The 17,962-nt window shown below is 38.6% G+C and overlaps 1 protein-coding gene across 7 annotated transcripts in view; it reads left to right on the forward strand.

The window, feature by feature from the left end:
* ZFAT (zinc finger and AT-hook domain containing) overlaps positions 1-17,962 on the forward strand; it is a 271,720-nt gene that overhangs the window by 37,724 nt on the left and 216,034 nt on the right. For 3 of the 7 annotated variants that reach the window (XM_059902251.1, XM_059902247.1, XM_059902249.1), the window contains 5 exons: positions 3,013-3,071; positions 3,840-3,929; positions 8,941-9,011; positions 11,356-11,391; positions 12,153-12,272. The gene's annotated coding sequence lies outside the window, so the exon portion shown is untranslated. The remainder of the gene's footprint in view (positions 1-3,012; positions 3,072-3,839; positions 3,930-8,940; positions 9,012-11,355; positions 11,392-12,152; positions 12,273-17,962) is intronic. The other 4 variants (XM_059902252.1, XM_059902253.1, XM_059902248.1 and 1 more) reach the window with 3 other exon arrangements.

The following is a 17,962-nucleotide window of genomic DNA, read 5'->3' on the forward strand; positions in this document are numbered from 1 at the left end:
TCATATTTTGTGTGATTATTTCTGCAAAACCATTTGTAAAGGTATAATTGCTGTGTCAAGGAACATGTCTATTTAAAATACTTACAGATACTGCAAAATTATTCTCCAAGGAGTCTGTGCCAGTTTATACTTTCGCTAGCCATGTAAGAGAGTGCCTGTTTCTTCACATCCTTGCCCCAAAGCATTACCATTCGTGTTCATTTTTGCTGATCTGATGGTTGCAAAGAAGTATCTGTTTTTATTTTCATTCCCTTGTCTAAGAGTGAAGCTAATATCTTTTCACATTTTCATTGGTTTTCGTTCTTTCATTTATTTATTTATTTTTTTAAATTTTTTTTTAATAAATTTATTTATTCATATTTATTTTTGGCTGTGTTGGGTCTTCGTTTCTGTGCAAGGGCTTTCTCTAGTTGCAACGAGCGGGGGCCACTCTTCATCGTGGTGCGCGGGCCTCTCACTGTCGCGGCCTCTCCTGTTGCTGAGCACAGGCTCCAGACGTGCAGCCTCAGTAGTTGTGGCTCACGGGCCCAGTTGCTCTGCGGCATGTGGGATCTTCCCAGACCAGGGCTCGAACCGGTGCCCCCTGCATTGGCAGGCAGACTCTCAACCACTGCGCCACCAGGGAAGCCCTTTATTTTTTTGATTGTATGTTCATGTCCTTTGCCCATATTTCTTTTGGTTTGTTAATTTGTTCTTATTGTTTTTTAGGAACTGTATGTATTTTGGATTTTTTTTTTCTTTCTAAGTTATTAAGTGTGTTGCAGATACTTCCTCCTAATCTGTCATATGCTTTTTAAAACTTTATTTTAAATCATTATGTAATTTTTGGTAACTTCTGAGTTTTGTTGTCTTAGGAAGGCCCATTCTACCCTCAGTATTATAAATACATTATACTGGGGACTTCCCTGGTGGCGCAGTGGTTAAGACTCTGTGCTCCCCATGCAGGGGGCCAAGGTTCGATCCCTGGTCAGGGAACTAGATCCCACATGCATGCCGCAGCTAAGGAGCCCATGTGCCGCAACTAGGGAGCTGGCGAGCCACAACTAAGGAACCCTGGAGCCGCAATTAAGGAGCCCTCATCATTTCAAATTTTATTTTTAGTTACCCAAAGATTTCTTTTAAGACATTTATTCTGATCAATTTTTTAAAATCATAAAACTCATATAAAAAGGAAAGTCTGTTCTATCAGTTCTTCATCTTTGCGTTAACAGCCCTTAGACCTTGGGTGTTCCCCTGAGTTTGTCACTCATTTTAATACATCTGTCATTATTACTGTCTGAGTATTCATAAATACCACTGTGTATATGGAACACCTATTACGGTACAGGTACTTATTACTTTTGTAATGTTCTCATCTAACCCTTGCAGCAGCCCTTTAGGTTTAGGGTAAGTGTTATTAGTATACTTTACAGTTCAGGAAACTGGGGCTCAGGAAAGTTAAGTCGCTTATAATCACAGAGCAGTTAAAGCGATGGAGATCCCTGACCTCTGAGCAAGTGTCCTGGGTACCATAAGTGGTTCATATATGCAGGCTGTGGGTCTCAGGCATTTGTGGAGATTAAAGAAATAAATGCATGGGAGAGATCTACCTTCAAATATACAGTCAATCTAGAAAGGAACATCTCTAATTTTTTAAAGGTGTGTGATTAAGTGTGTGATTCTAATTTTCATACCTTTCAGAACCAGTGTATGCTGTGCTACCAAATAAATGCTCACTTTTGTCCTTTTCTTATTAATAAGTTTGCTGATATTCTTTGGCTCCTGTCAATTTTCATATTGTTACTGTTGTAGAATCAATAGGATTTAACTGGGTCTTCACTTGAAGGTGGGAAATAAACGCTGTAGTACCGAGAATGTTGCGTATCCATTCTCTCCGTCTGTATGTTAAACCTAAACCACAACAGGTTTACTGTGCTCATGTGCACTAGCCATGAGCAGAGTCATCTACATTAGAATTCCAGTCAGTCTGTTTTTTTTTTTTTCAAAGTCTTAATAGTCGTCCACCTTGAACCTTTAAAGTATGTTTTTAAAACTGCACATATAATAAGAATGATAGTTTTTTTAAAAAATCTGATATCATTATAATTTATTAGGAAAAGTGCAAACATGTTAATAGAAGCATTAATAGAAGAGACGAACAAAATTTATGGAAGAAAAATTTTAAAAATAGACAAATGAATAATTTTCAATCTCTTTAGTAATTAATCAAAGACATAACTGGGCAGATAATATTTTTTGTGTAAAATTAGCAAAAAATCTAAAAAATTATAATATTCAGTGTTATTAAAGATGAAAAGAAATTAGTGCTCGTGATACACTGTAAGTAGGAAAATTCTAGCTGGAGTTTTGGAAATATATGTAAGAAGTTTATTTTTTTAAATATCTTTTATTTCAAAGATTCCATTTATAGAATATATTTTAAGAAAATTTATGTATGCATTAAAGGTAAAAATGTTGATCTGCATTTTTAATATGAAAAGATATCCAAAACAGATTAATAAGAGCAAAAAGTAAGTTATAAAATAGAATAATGATAGAGTTTTATTATGACCCTAAGGAAGTTATTTCAGCTTTTTGTTTCCACACAAGCATTTAAAGTCTTTGTTTCAAACTAAACAATGAACAGTTTGTACTGTTTACATATGTTTAAAAAAACGATTGAACAGATCCCAGGCAGCTCAGACAGGGCAGGTAGAAGGCTCCGAGGGCTGACAGTAGGAAAACTAATCCACGTGCTCAGAAAACTTGATGTAGCCGTGCCATACAGGAATGTGTACTGTACAGTTGTAGGTAGAGCTCTGGGTAGACCGGAGTACCAGTCTTTTCTGAAGTTTTCAGCATATCTGGGATTTGAATTCATGCCTTGTATTTATTTTCGTATGTAATAGGTTGAGTATGTAAGAAGCAGTGTTCATAAAAGCTGGCAAACCTGTTTTACTTGTTTCTCAGTCTTTTCAGATCATTGCCTATAAAACACTGACATTTACAGTAAATATCTTGTTTTAAATACAGGCTAACCCTATCAAACCTTGTGTCCTTGCGCTGCATTCATTTAATGACCTCGCCCTTTGGTAAGTTGGCATGTGGTTTGAGGTGGCTTTCGGTGATGGAGAGTTTGAAGGAGTTAAAGGGAAAAGCAGGAAGAGAATAACATTTTCAGGGAAATATGATCATACAATGGACAGGCCCTTGAGAGAATAAGAGATTATCTCTATCTTTATTATGTGACCTTTGGCTAATTCCTGAAGCATACTCACTTCATATGCCTTGTATGTAAATGAGAACATTACAGTTTTATAAGTCCCTTTATCTCTGTGACTCCAGTGATCTGTTTTATTGTGTGTTTGCGTATGTCAGTAGCTCACAATATTTAGCAGATTGAGTTCTAGGTTAAACCACCTGGATTCATCTGTAAAATGGGGTTACCTGTCTCCTAAATTGCAGTGATAATTTAATTAGATAATCCAGATAATCGCTTAGCACACTATCTGGCACATACTAAGCCCTCAGGAAATAACTCACTCTTCAAAACTCAGTTCAAATGTCTTAGTGTAACCTGGATCTTGGACCTTCCAGGTAAAAGGGAGAGAGGGTTCTTCTCTTTGTGTCATAAATATGTCTTTTACTATCTTCTAGTTTAGCACTATCACTGGTACTAAAATTATCACTAATTTATTTACACGTGTAGTTCTCCTCTTAAATTATGAGCCCCTTGAAGACAGAAACAAGTTTGTCTTCATGAATTCAGTGTCTGACATGATAAATTTTGTTGAAAGAAGAAAATTTTATTCTTGTTTTTATTTTATTTTTATTATTATTATTATTTTTTTTTTTTTTAGTTGCGGCATGCAGGATCTAGTTCCCGGACCAGGGATCGAACCCGGGCCCCCTGCATTGGGAGCGCAGAGTCTTAACCACTGGGCCACCAGGTAAGTCCCTATTCTTGTTTTTAAATACGGTCCCCTCCCTCTCTCAATGGAAGATAAGCTTGGAGCAAAGGTGTCTAGTAGAAATGTTCTCAAAAATCCTGGGCATGTTCTCAAAACACGTTTTTTTTTTTTTAACAGCTATTTAATTGCCACTGTACTGCCAAGGATTAAATCAGTTTTTTACTTTGCTTCTTCACAGTGTTTTCCTTATAAAAAATTAAAGTAAGAAAATGACTGCCAGGTGGTGAAAACTGTCCACTAAAGAATTGTATAAAGGCATCATAATAGCAGTATAAAAGAGCTGATCTTGGAATCAAGGCCTTGGGTTCATGTTATAGCATCTGCTACTTCCTAGCCATATGACAGTGATCAATGATTTTATCTCTCTGGCTCTACAAAGTGGGAGTACTTCATGTTACTTGTAACAGCAAGAAAAACAGACCACAGGGTGTGAAGGGTTACAGTTAGTCCTCTGGTAGTGCTCTGGTTTCACAAGTCTTTTCTCAGGTTCTTAGAATGATTAATAGGAGGTAATATTCATGCAGTACCAGCACTATGCCTGCTTAATAGAAGACACCCAATTATTTCTTGAGTGGAGTTAGTTTCAGTTGATACTATACCCTTTAAATTTGAAAAAAGCCAACTTATTTTACCATGTACACAGGTGTTTACTGTTAAAAGTGTTTAAATTAATTGTACCCTTGGTTACATGTTGAAAAACAGAACTGAAATGTTAAGTGGTGACCAAGTAATTATACTTCCATCATGCTAATGTTGTAGGGAAGAATAAACAAAAATCAAACAGCAAAGGCATACCCAAGAATTAAGTTGCACAATTAAAGGTTAATATTTTCTCAACACAAAAATGCAGGTCTCTACTTCATCCTACTCTCCTACAGTTAATTTTTGATAACTCGAGACACACACTGAAAACATTAAAGCCAACTAGGTCTTCACTGATTACATTTTCCTTAGAAAAAGTGGAAGTGTAGAGAGAATTATTCTTAGTAGTACTGACACAGATAAAATTGGCTGGTTATTAGATGCCTTTCAGTGTAGTCGTTATGGTATATGAAGCTCTGTTGCCTATGAAAGTTTTGTCCAAATCACTTCCCAGTTGACTCAAAATCCCCCACTTGTAAGTTCTCTTTTCCCTGTTCTTACTGGTTTTCTACCTTCATACCTTTTTACGAAATAAACATTTTCTTCCAACTCTGTTTGTGTTTTCTTCATTTGTTCTGCTTTTCAAAGTGCATCAATTAGTGATTGAATTTTACTGCAGTGTAATAGAAAACTGCAAATCAGTGGCTTAAAATGGTGGTTTATTGTTTTACCTTCTCACATAGTTTGTTTCCAGGAATCTTGGTGGCGCGGCAGACTGAATTCACATAAACCTTGCTACCACCACCATCCCATAGCTCCAAACTCAGAAAGATGCCAAATAAAACATAACCTATACACGCAGCTGACTGCAAAAGAAAAGAAAGGAAATACCAAGTGCCAGAAGTGAAGAGAAAACAAAGCCAAAGTAGTAAACGGAGGCACTGAAAGCAACTCTGACCTGCAGGATTATCATCTTGGCTGAGAGCCTTACCAGGGAACTCTGGGACTTTTAACAGTGAGACATGACCTGACAATGCAGGGAAGGTGGGACTGAGACCTCTGCAGGAAGCCAAGACCCTAGAAGGTACTGCAGCCTCAGGAAGGGGGGCGCAGAGCTCTGCACAGCAGCCTGAGGGCTGCAAAGCAGCTTCTGAACCTAAGACTAGGTGGAGGGAAAGGAAGATTTCCACGACAAAGAGCTGAAATGTCCGTTACAGTCTTGCTCTCACAGTATCCAAGCTTAGCTTAAAAATTACTGTGACCACCTCCTTAATGTGCAGGGCACAGTAAGGTGCTGGTGGTAAAGCAATGAATAAAACAAACTTCTGCCCTCTTGGGGCCTCTCTTCTAATGTCACTGGGAAGAAATTTACTATTATATATTTCAGACACTTGATAATTTTTGAAACGACAGGAATAAGCTAGAATACAGCGTAAAAGAGATGGAAAAAAAATGAAAGATTCACACAAGTAAGATCCAGTGTACATATATATTTTAGGAGTTTTAAGCAGGAGGAAATAGAACGGGGGGTGAGGCAATTGTGAACTGACCTAAGGCAATGTATTCGTGTACAACCCTTGGTAGATAATAGTACCCACTGAATACCCACCCACCCCAAACACACTCCTGCCCCCAGATCACCGCCTAACAGCCAGGTTAAGGTTATAATGAAGGCAGTTTCTCACCAACTTCTGTCACCAATACAGATATTAAGTAAGCAAAAAAAAAAGAAAAAAAATCTTATTGCCTGTTCTGCAGGCTTAAGGAAGTTGTTCTCTGCCCTTTGAGATGCTCTAACCACCTTGCCTGAAAGTTCCCTTCAAGAAGCAGAATTCTGTTACCCTTAACAAAACCTGTGTTCATGGCTGGACACTGAGGACCTTTCAGGGGATTATATTAGGACCTCTTCCCAAAGGGTAAGGGCTGCAGACCAAGCTGGATTCTTCGTCCTGTTCTTGGAGGGTGGGTGTGCAACTCCACTTCTAGCCAATCCACATAATCTTGAAAACCTGTAACCATCAGGGGCCAATTTTTGAAGTTCATCATTCTAGTTAACAGGCCACTAATTTCACCAATAAAAATTTCTGACCTTTAGTATGTAAATTAGCAAAGCATTATATGTTGGTGAAGAGACAGACAACAGTACCTAGGAAAGTTGCCTCTGGATTATGGATTCTCTAATTAAGAGTGTGAGCTGATCATCCTGGACTGTACTTTCTTGGTCAGAATACTAGCAGGACCTACGTGACAACTTTACATGAGTAACTCGTGCCACAAATGCTGGATTATTTAACTGTAAATTACAGATATCTTAACAGCTACATTGGAAGAGATAAGTGGCTAAGAAGCTTCCAGAATTGATCAAAGACATTGTATCAGGAATGATATTTGTCTTGTAACAGAACCAAAGTAAGAATGGTGCTTAAACTGTTAGGGTTTCCTTTTCTTTCACATGTTGGCTGTCCAGGTGTCCAGTACAGTAGCTCCATAAGATCAGTGGGGCTCCAGGCTTTTTCTGTTCTTTACTTATGACCCACCATCTTTAGTGCGTGGTTTCCGTCCTCGTGAAGACATGGCAGCTGCGGTGCTCACATTCCAGATAAGAAAGAAGAGGCAAGGGCAAGATACACTGCAAATATGACAAAATAAAGACTTTCCAGGAAAAATAAGAATTTGTTACCAGTAGGCATACACTGGAAGAAATGTTAAAGGATATTCTTCAGGCGGATGCAAAATGACCCCAGATGAAATCTAGAAATGAGGGAATAAATGAAAAGCAATGGAAATGGTAGATGTGTAAGTGTAAATATAACTAAAACTGGGGGATTTAAAATATCTGTAGAATTAAGATGCATCATATAATAACAAAAGACACAGGGAGAGTAAATGGAGTTAGTGCTATCAGGTTCTAGCAATTGGTAAGTGATAAAATTAATACTGTTATTAGACTGTAAAGTCAAGGAGGCATGTTATAATCTTGAGCACTAAAGAACAATAGAATGTGTATGTAACACTTTAATAGAGGATAAAATATAAGAAGGCAAGAATGGAAAAGGGAACATAAAACAGCTCAGATTTTTAAGTTGCAAAATATAAACCCAAACATGTAAAGTGATTCATTACTTGAATTAAAGTTGAAAAATTATCAGCTGAATCAATATCCCACTACACACTTCTTACAAGAGACACAATTCTAAGATCACATAAAACAACCAAATGGAAACAGTGTAACTATAGTTTTATTGGGCACAGAGATTTAAGGCAAGAAGCATCTCTAGAGATAAAAAGGACATTTTAAAGTGGTAAAGGAATTAATGCACACAAACCACACAATCCTAAATGTGTTCGTTCCTAGGACAAATTTAAAATATATAAAGCAAAAGTGACAGGAGAGGGGAAATAAGTAAATCCCTAATTATAGTTAGTAACTTTTACACAGCTTCTGCAATAGCTGATAGAATACTCAGACCAAAAGCAAAAAAAAAAAAAAAAATCAGAATACAGAAGATCTGAACAATACCATTACTAAACTTCAGCAAATTTATGTATGCTGAACACTTGATCAAAAAGGCATAATTCAGTTCTTCAAGTAAACATGAATCATCTACCAAAGTTGACCCTATGCTGAGTCATAACACAAACCTCTACAAATTGTGAAGGATCAAAAGCCTTCATTCTGTATTCCCTAACACTGGAATTAAGCTAGAAACCAGTAACAAAAAGATGGCTAAAGAAACCCCAACTGCTTGGAAATTAAGTAATACATTTGAAAACAGTATCTGGGTCAAAAAAAAAAACATTTTAAAATATGTTGACGTGAACAGTAACAAAGATACTAAAACTTGTTTCAGCTAAAGCAGTGTATGTAGGGAAATTTATAGCCTTAAGTGTGTATATTAGAAAAGAAAAAAGGTTGAAAATCAATGACCTAAACTATTTTCAGGAAGCTAGAAAAAGAAGAAGAATGAAAAAAGATTTAAGGTCAATGAAATAAATAACGTACAACAGAGAAAGTCAACAAAGCGAAAAGTTTGGTTCATTGAAGTCTAATAGCAATAATAACCACTATTGTTTAACATTATATTTGAGATCCTAGCCAGTGAAATGAGGCCTGAAATAACAGCATAAGTTTTGAAAGGAGGAAATAACACTTTATAGACAACTGCTATTGTGCATAGAAAATTCAAAGGAATCTATGAACAGAATAATTTATCAAGGTCGCTGGATACAAAGTCAATATACAAAGACCAATTGATGTCAGAAACAAAGAAATAGAAGTTGTTAAAATGATACAATTTACCCTAGCGTAAAATATCAAATACCTAAAAATAAATTTTTGAAAGAAAATCATAATATTGAGAGAAATTTGAAAAGATATAAATGTTTGGCTTGTTATCTAACTTCACAGTTACCAAAATCCCAGCAGGATGTTGAGAAATCAACCAACTGACAGAAGTGCAAAGGACAAGACTATCCAAGGTAAACAAACAACAACAAAACTGAAAATATTTCACCAACAGATATTAAGACCTGTTATAAAGCTATAGTTATAATTATGACTGTAAAGTTGGTTGGCATAAGGATAGATAGGTAGACCAATGTAACAGAAAGCCTAGGCACAAATCCACAAATATAGATGATCTGATTTATGACCAAGGGACATCATTGCAATGGGTGAAAAGATGGTCTTTTCAATAAATAGTGCAGAGTCAGATATCCATATGAGAAAAAAAAAATTATCTAGACCCCTTCCAGACGCAAGGCAGAAAAATCAGTTCCATATGGAATATAGTCTAAATGTGAAAGGAGAAATAAATAAAACATAGGAGAATATCTTAATGATTTGGGGCAGGCAACAAAGCACGTAGAAGCATAAAGGGAAAAAGATTTTAAGCTAATCTATGGTGATAGGATCAGATAGAGGTTATCACTACCCTGGCAAAAAATTTTTTCTTCAATAAAAAAGACAATATCATAAAAGAAATAAGATATGAATAAGGATATAGTTCTAGATTTTTTAATGACAAAACTTGTGAATTTATGTGGATAAATTTGAAATTTTAGTTATTTTTTAAATGAGGATCGTTGTGTGTATATAAAATAACACTAAATCTGAATCTTTTTAAAAATGTACTCCCAAGTAATCCACCAGATCTAAATGGCTTATGATGTGGTCTGTTAAACCTTCAAGAAACAATCCTTATAAATGTTGCAGTAGAGAATTTTTAGAAAGGGGGAAGGATGGGGGAAGCTCAACTATGATACTAAAGTCAAATGGGATATGTGAGGGAAAAAATACTATACTTCAGTCTCTTATGAACATGGCTGAACTAGCCTGAATATTAGCATTTCAGATTCACCAGTTAAAATTCACTCATTGTGACAAAGTAAAATTTATTGCCAAAATGCGAGAATGGTATGCATTGGAAAATCTTTTCATATAATATGCCACATTAATAGATTAAAGAGAAAAACCATACTATCATCTCAATGAATGCAGGAGGAAACAACAAAATGCAACACTCATTTTAAAAATCAACCAAATGAAACATCCTCTTGGTAGATTATGAATAGACAGAAGCTTCCTTAGTACGATAAACGATAACTAAAAACCCATGTTTAGCATGACGAGTTAATGGTATAACTTTAGAGATGTTCCTTTAAAGTCAGCAGTAGGACAGGGATGGCTATTGTGCATCTGTTTCACATTGCACTGAGACCTTGGCCAGTGCAGTAAGATTAAAAGAAGAAATAGGCATATGGATTGGAAAGTAAGAAACAGTTACTGTTAGTGGGCAAGAAAATTATTTGAAAGTTCAAGGGAAATTACAAAGTATTATAACTAATATGAAAGTTGAGGGTTTGGGGATATAAGACCAATATGCAAGAATAAGTAGTGGTCCTTTCCACTCAAAACAGTCTATTTAGGGTCTTCCTTAGTGGCACAGTGGTTAAGAATCTGCCTGCCAATTCAGGGGACATGGGTTTGAGCCCTGGTCTGAGAAGATCTCACATACCACGGAGCAACTAAGCCCGCGTGCCACAACTACTGAGCCTGCACTCTAGAGCCCGCGAGCCACAACTTTTTTTCATTACTTTAGTAAAATTGAAATTACACATTGCTTATAACAACAGTTCCACATGTGAGTCTTTTTACAACACTAAAGTTCTGCATCATACTTAAGTTTAGAAATTATTGAACACTTGAAGCTTGTTATAGACATTTGTAGCAGGGAAATAGAAGATTGAAGTGCTTTTTCCAAAATCTGGGAAATCACACTGATGTTTTCATTGATTAAAAAAAAAAATAGCTCTTGATAGAAAAAAAGTCTAATATTTTGTTTTAAAACCAGCTACCTTTGAAGATATTAACAATAAATACAGTTTGTGAGCTACCAGTGTCTCCTACATTGGTCATGCTTTGACTTTCCACAATTATGTAAGACATTGCATAACTTTGACATTCATTCAGACGAAGATTACAGTTCAGATTAAGAGAAAATACGTGTACAAATTAATTTGACAAAAGAAGTTTCTTCATATGTAATAGCAGAAAAACACAACAGAGCAACATACATGTTGCTTATGATAAAATACGTATGCTCCAATTTAATATCTCTTTGAGACCTTTGCTTTAATCTGTTAGTATCTAACACAGATTTTATATTTAGTTCACTAGTTGTAAATTCACTTTCCTTACTAAGAAAGGCTGAGATTTTATAGTCCTACATCTAAATACATAATTTTTATTTTATTTCTTTTTATTTTTTATTATAAATTTATTTATTTATTTTTATTTGTTTATTTTTTTTGGCTGCACTAGGTCTCCGTTGCTGTGCGTGGGCTTTCTCCACTTGCGGTGAGCAGGGGCTACTCTTCGTTGCGGTGCGCGGGCTTCTCACTGTGGTGTCTTCTCTTGTTGCAGAGCACGGGCTCTAGGCACGCGGGCTTCAGTAGTTGGGGCAAGCAGGGTCAGTAGTTGTGGCTCACGGGCTCCAGAGTGCAGGCTCAGTAGTTGTGGCGCACGGGCTTAGTTGCTCCGCGGCATGTGGGATCTTCCCGGAGCAGGGCTCGAACCCGTGTCCCCTGCATTGGCAGGCAGATTCTTAACCACTGTGCCACCAGGGAAGCCCTAAATACATAATTTTTAAGTCCAAGTTGTAAGCATTATAGATTGATTTCCTTTTTAAAGAGAGTCACATGTTTCTAATTTCATGTTTTTATTTCTGAGAGAAGTTACCTATGTCATTATTCCCACTATATGTTGTGTATTTATACACTAAGACATCCATAGGGATGTTACTTACAGCAATGTATGAAGTAACAGGGGGAAAAAAAAGTAACTTGCATGACCCTAGCACTAGAGTCTCCAGTCAAATCAAGTGTATGGCCTGTAAGCTACGAATGGTTCTGCAGGTGTGCAGTGAAGGACTTAGCAAGTCTGGCTTTACTCAAACCCTGCACATTGCAAAGATAAGTCTGCCCCTTGACCAAGTCCCTGGGAGGTAACCTTTAAGCTCTTGGTATATCCTGCCTTCTATGAGTGCCTGTGTTTACCTGGGGCCTTGAGCCACATCAGATAGATTATGCTAACAGTGATTTCTGGTGGGGGCATTGCAGTACGCAGGATCAGTTTGACCTCTGGAGGAGCTGGAAGCTGAATAACTAAGGTCAGCCACGTGGCTGCTCCATGCCTGTGAGACCTGACCCTCACCGCAAGCCCTGGGCATGAAGTCTCAGGTGAGCTTCCCTCGTTCACAAGAGTCTATATGTGTTGTCCCACGTCATTTCTGGGAGAATTAACTGCTGTCTGTCCATGCATCTTCTCCAGAGAGGACACCTGGAAGCTTGTGCCTGGTCTCCTGGACTCTTCCCTATGTGCCTTTTACGTTCGCTGATTTTAAACTGAACCTTTCTGCTATAAATTATATCTGTCAGCATAACCACTTTTCTGACTTCTGTGAGTCATTGAACTAGAGGGTGGTCTTGGAGACCTTGACACAACATTAATTAAAGGATTCCTTTTTACACAGCTAATATGCAGGGACTTCCCTGGTGGTGCAGTGGTTAAGAATCTGCCTGCCAATGCAGGGGACACGGGTTCGAGCCCTGGTCCTGGAAGATCCCACATGCCGCGGAGCAGCTAAGCCCGTGCGCCACAATTACTGAGCCTGTGCTCTAGAGCCCGCGAGCCACAACTACTGAAGCCCGCGCGCCTAGAGCCCGTGCTCCTCAGCAAGAGAAGCCACCACAATGAGAAACCCACACACCACAACGAAGAGTCGCCCCCGCTCACTGCAACTAGAGAAAGCCCGCGCGCAGCAACAAAGACCCAACACAGCCAAAAATAAATAAATTAATTAATTAATTTAAAAAATATATGCAGTAGGGACCATATGTGTCCTGCGAAGCTTAAAATATTTTCTAGCTGGCCTTTACAGAAAACTTTTACCAACTCATGCAGAAATGTAGGAAATAAATAGCCTATGTTATTTTCATAGATTGAAATCATATCAGTTAAAATGGATGAATAGCGATATAAATAAAGCTCAAACTGTTTTAAGTGAAAAAAGTAATAGAAGGATAAAACAGTATGATACGGGCTTCCCTGGTGGCGCAGTGGTTGAGAATCTGCCTGCTAATGCAGGGGACACGGGTTCGAGCCCTGGTCTGGGAAGATCCCACATGCCACGGAGCGACTAGGCCCGTGAGCCACAACTACTGAGCCTGCGCGTCTGGAGCCTGTGCTCCGCAACAAGAGAGGCCGCGACAAAGAGAGGCCCGTGCACCGCGATGAAGAGTGGCCCCCGCTTGCCGCTACTAGAGAAAGCCCTCACAGAAACGAAGACCCAACACAGCCAAAAATAAATAAATAAATAAATTAATTAATTAAAAAAAACCAGTATGATACTATTTATGTAAGTTAAGCTATTGTTATGGGTAAATGTATATGTAAAACCTTAAAAAAACACTAAGGAGGATATCTCGAACTTTAAGATAGTCGTGAGCTCTGGGGAAAAAATGGAATGGAAGATAAGAGTTATTTGTCAGATTTTCATTCTTAAAAAGAGAGATTCAAGGGGGAAAAATAGGTCTCGTAAAACAAATGAAAAGGTTTTATTTTACTAATTTTTTGGGGCTTATTTCCACAAATCAACTTGGAATTATAGAATGATTGTGCTAAAGACCTCAGCTGCTTCAAATTCCTCAAGTTCTCAGTTAAGAAACAGGTCTTGGTAGGTGAATTGCCCAAGGTCATGCTGAATTCTTGTTTGTTTAAAGAGGCTGTTCTGTAGGAAGTATGTTAGTGCCGGCAGGGTCAGTTATTTTGAACTGTGGAAACTTGAAAATTGATTCTCATAAAGACATAAGGGCTATGGTATACATTCCAGAGATACATCAAGTTCTCTTTTCAATTTTGTCAATCTATAAGCATTGTCTTCTCAGGGGTTAATTTCCTTTATGCTGGTGGTGAGCTGCTAAATCCACCCTTTACAATGGAGGAAATATACCTAATTTGTATTTCTTAAAAGAAAAATTTCCTCTTTGAAGCAGTCATAGTGATCATGCCAAGTTTAGTGTCCAGTGATATCTAGAAGATTTTAAGGGTATTAAAAAGTTAAGTACTATTAGGATCTTAAGTAATCATCAAATAAGAAAATGGTTTTTTAAATGCTTTGTAAACTGTAAATTAGGGTAAAGTGGTACTAATGTGAACCACACTGAATTCAGATTTCTAGTATATAAAATTTAATGATACCTTCCCTACCAACATTCAGGGAGTTACTGGGAGAATCAAATGAGATAATAAATGTTAAAAAAAAGAAACCTTTTATAAATGTCAAAATACTATGTAAATGAGTCGTATAAAAAAGTATTACCATCACCCTGGCTGTGATGACACTCATGTGGGCTAATTATAATTGTGAAGGGGAAAAAAAAAAAACATGCTTTCTTGGTTTCCTGAGACCAGAGGTGAGCTGTCAGCTGTGAATAAGGCAAAGTGATTAACATTCATCTAGCTCTGTCTTTGTAGTCCATACCAGGTTACATGAGAGATGAAAGAAGACTAAGACATAGCTCATGCCCTTCTTTTCAATTCATCATTTATTGAGCACCTACTATGTGTGTAGGGGGGGAACGAAGAACTTGGTATATTAATTGTCCTCATATTTGCCTGACAAGGTATTATCCTTGTTTCTCACATGGAAACTGAGGCCCAGAGAAGTTAACTCAAAATCGAATGGATCCAGAGCTAGCATTTGAACCCATTGTTTCTGGCTTCAAAACACATTTCGAAAAGCAACCTACAAGGACTTCCCTGGTGGCACAGTGATTAAGAATCCACCTGCCAACGCAGGGGACACAGGTTCGAGTCCTGGTCCAGGAAGATCCCACATGCCGCGGAGCAACTAGACCCGTGCACCGCAACTACTGAGCCTGCACTCTACAGCCCGCGAGCCACAAGTACTGAGCCTACGTGCCACAACTACTGAAGACTACGTGCCTAGAGCCCGTGCTCCACAACAAGAGAAGCCACCACAATGAGAAGCCCATGCACCACAACGAAGAGTAGCCCCTGCTTGCTGCAACTAGAGAAATCCCGCACACAGCAATGAAGACCCAATGCAGCTAAAAAATTAATTAATTAATTTTAAGCAGAGAAAAGAACAAAACAACCTACAAGAAAGCTAAGAAAGCTAGGATCCAAAAGTTAAATAGTCTGGGGAAGGGAAACAATAGTAGAGGAGATAAGTGAAAGAAGACACTAGTGTGGGCAGGGGAGCAGTTAGGAGAGGCTTCTCGAAACAGGTAGGACTTTTAGGTGGCCCTGGAGGATAGCTGGAAGTAGGAAGGTGAAGAAGAATGAACACTGTCAGCAAGGGAAAGTGGTAACTATGGTGACCACTTACTGGGTTCCCCACCTAGTTGAGCCCAACAGTGTGCGTCTTTGGGATGAGAACACTCACAGGGTGTGCTGCCTCTGCGGTCAGTTGGTTCCAGGACAAGAAATAGGCGTGGGTAAATGGGAGAGTTACTGAGGCAGCAGGGAGGAATGACGGAAGATTCTTCTCATTTCCAGAAGTCAAGAACAAGGCCCAGCCTCAAGGTCAGGATAGAGCCTATGCTGTAACTCTCATAATTTTGTAAACACACCACATCAGAGAACCATGTAAACATTTTGTAGATGGCAACTGACTTGAGTGTTTGCTTAAGTCTGTCATTTTATTTTTAATTTATTTTTTCTTCCAGTTTTATTGAGGTATAATTGACGTCCGGCACTGTATAAGTTTAAGATGTACGGCATAATGACTTGACTTACATATACTGTGAAATGATAACGACAGTAAGTTTAGTTAACATCCATCATATGCTATAAATACAAAAAACAAAAAAATACAAGCTTTTTCCTTGAGAACTTTTAGGATCTACAGTCTTAGCAACTTTCAAATATACCATACAGCAGTGTTAGCTATACACTGTACATTGCATCCCCAGTGCTTATTTATCTCATAACAGAAAGTTTGTACCTTTTAAAAAATCCTTTATAAAGTAGTTATTGATGTGGGGTGGACAGGGGTTGGGGTTTGGAAACACTGGGGTAGAATTCAGTAGACCTGGATACTATACCTTTTCCCTTAGCATGAGTCACTGATTATATGCATTTATTATATGAGTGTATTGAGCCTCAGTCACGTGTCCTACCTTTTGGGTCATGAATATAAAATAACCAATATATGAATACTTTGAAATATATGAAGTTTGATGGTAGATGTTGAGTTTCATGTTCCAACAGCACTGACATCATTCCTACTGCAAAGATGATAATAGGGTGTTTATCATAACGTGCTCTAATATGGTTTTAAAGGCTTTCCCCCCTAACTTTAAAAGGCTTATGGGGAGCTTCCCTGGTGACGCAGTGGTTAAGAACCTGCCTGCCAGTGCAGGGGACACAGGTTCGAGCCCTGGTCTGGGAAGATCTCACATGCTGCGGAGCAACTAAACCCATGCACCACAACTACTGAGCCTGTGCTCTAGAGCCCGTGAGCCACAACTACTGAGCCCGCAAGCCACAACTACTGAGCCCACGTGCCACAACTACTGACGCTCATGCGCCTAGAGCCTGTGCTCCACAACAAGAGAAGCCACCGCAATGAGAAGCCCACGCACCGCAACGAAGACCCAACGCAGCCTAAAATAAATAAATTTATTTTTTTAAAAGGCTTATAAAATAGGTATCTATATATTTTTCATTTTGTTTGGCAATGCCTTTTAAAGAGAACTAAATCATGTTCTGGTAGCCCAACTTTCCAAGTAAAAGTGGTATCTGGAGCCAAGGGAAACCTCACTTTGGACATAAGGCACTGTGAGTGTTGTAACTGCTCAATTTTTAGGTTTTTAATGACCAGATTAATGAAAGTATAGATGGTAAATTCCCCCACCCTGCGTGTTCTCTGCTGGTTACCAGAGTCAGGAGAGTATGTGAGTTACCAAATGAGTAGATTCCTTCACCTACAGTGTATCCTGCCCTGTGTTTACCTGTCCAGCAGTGCTTTGTAACATTTTAACCCATATTCTACCAGCCAGCTTTCTTTATTTTTGTTGTTTTTGTTTGTTTGTTTTTTCCACCAGCCAGTTTTGTCAGATTTCACTTCTTATAGTTTGTATTGTTAAAAACAGCCCATAGGTTTTTCATGATCTAAACTTCTTTTTTTTTTTTAATTTAATTTATTTATTTATTTTTGGCTGCGTTGGCTCTTTGTTGTTGCACGGGCTTTCTCTAGTTGCGGTGAGTGGGGGCTACTCTTCCTTGTGGTGGGTGGGCTTCTCATTACGGTGGCTTCTCTTGTTGTGGAGCACAGGCTCTAGGCACGTGGGCTTCAGTAGTTTTGTCACGCAGGCTCAGTAGTTGTGGCTCCCGGGCTCTAGAGCGCAAGCTCAGTAGTTGTGGCGCACGGACTTAGTTGCCCCGCGGCATGTGGGATCTTCCCGGACCAGGGCTCAAACCCGTGTCCCCTGCATTAGCAGGCAGATTCTTAACCACTGCACCACCAGGGAAGCCCTGATCTAAACTTCTGTTGAGACCCATTCCTGCTGAGATTCACTGCCCTGTGGGGAATGAGACAGAAACGAGACCGTCTCTGTCACTCAAGCTTCTGAACATTGGAGGAGAAGGATCATACTCCTTGACTTAGCACAGACGCTTCATTATCTAGACCAGTGGTTTTCAAATATTTCTTATAATGGAACATATTCTTTAAAAAGAAATCTCTCACCAAAGCCCAACCTAAGGCACACGCCTGTGAGCCCACCTGCTAGGCTGCTTCCCCAGTCGTCCCTCGCAGCATGGGAAGGGCACGACTTGACCGCCATTAGTGTAAGGCCCCCTTCCTTACTCTCCTCCTCTTTGGCCACTGGCCTCAACGAAC

Source organism: Balaenoptera ricei, chromosome 17, assembly GCF_028023285.1.
Source record: "Balaenoptera ricei isolate mBalRic1 chromosome 17, mBalRic1.hap2, whole genome shotgun sequence".
Lineage (NCBI taxonomy): Eukaryota > Metazoa > Chordata > Mammalia > Artiodactyla > Balaenopteridae > Balaenoptera > Balaenoptera ricei.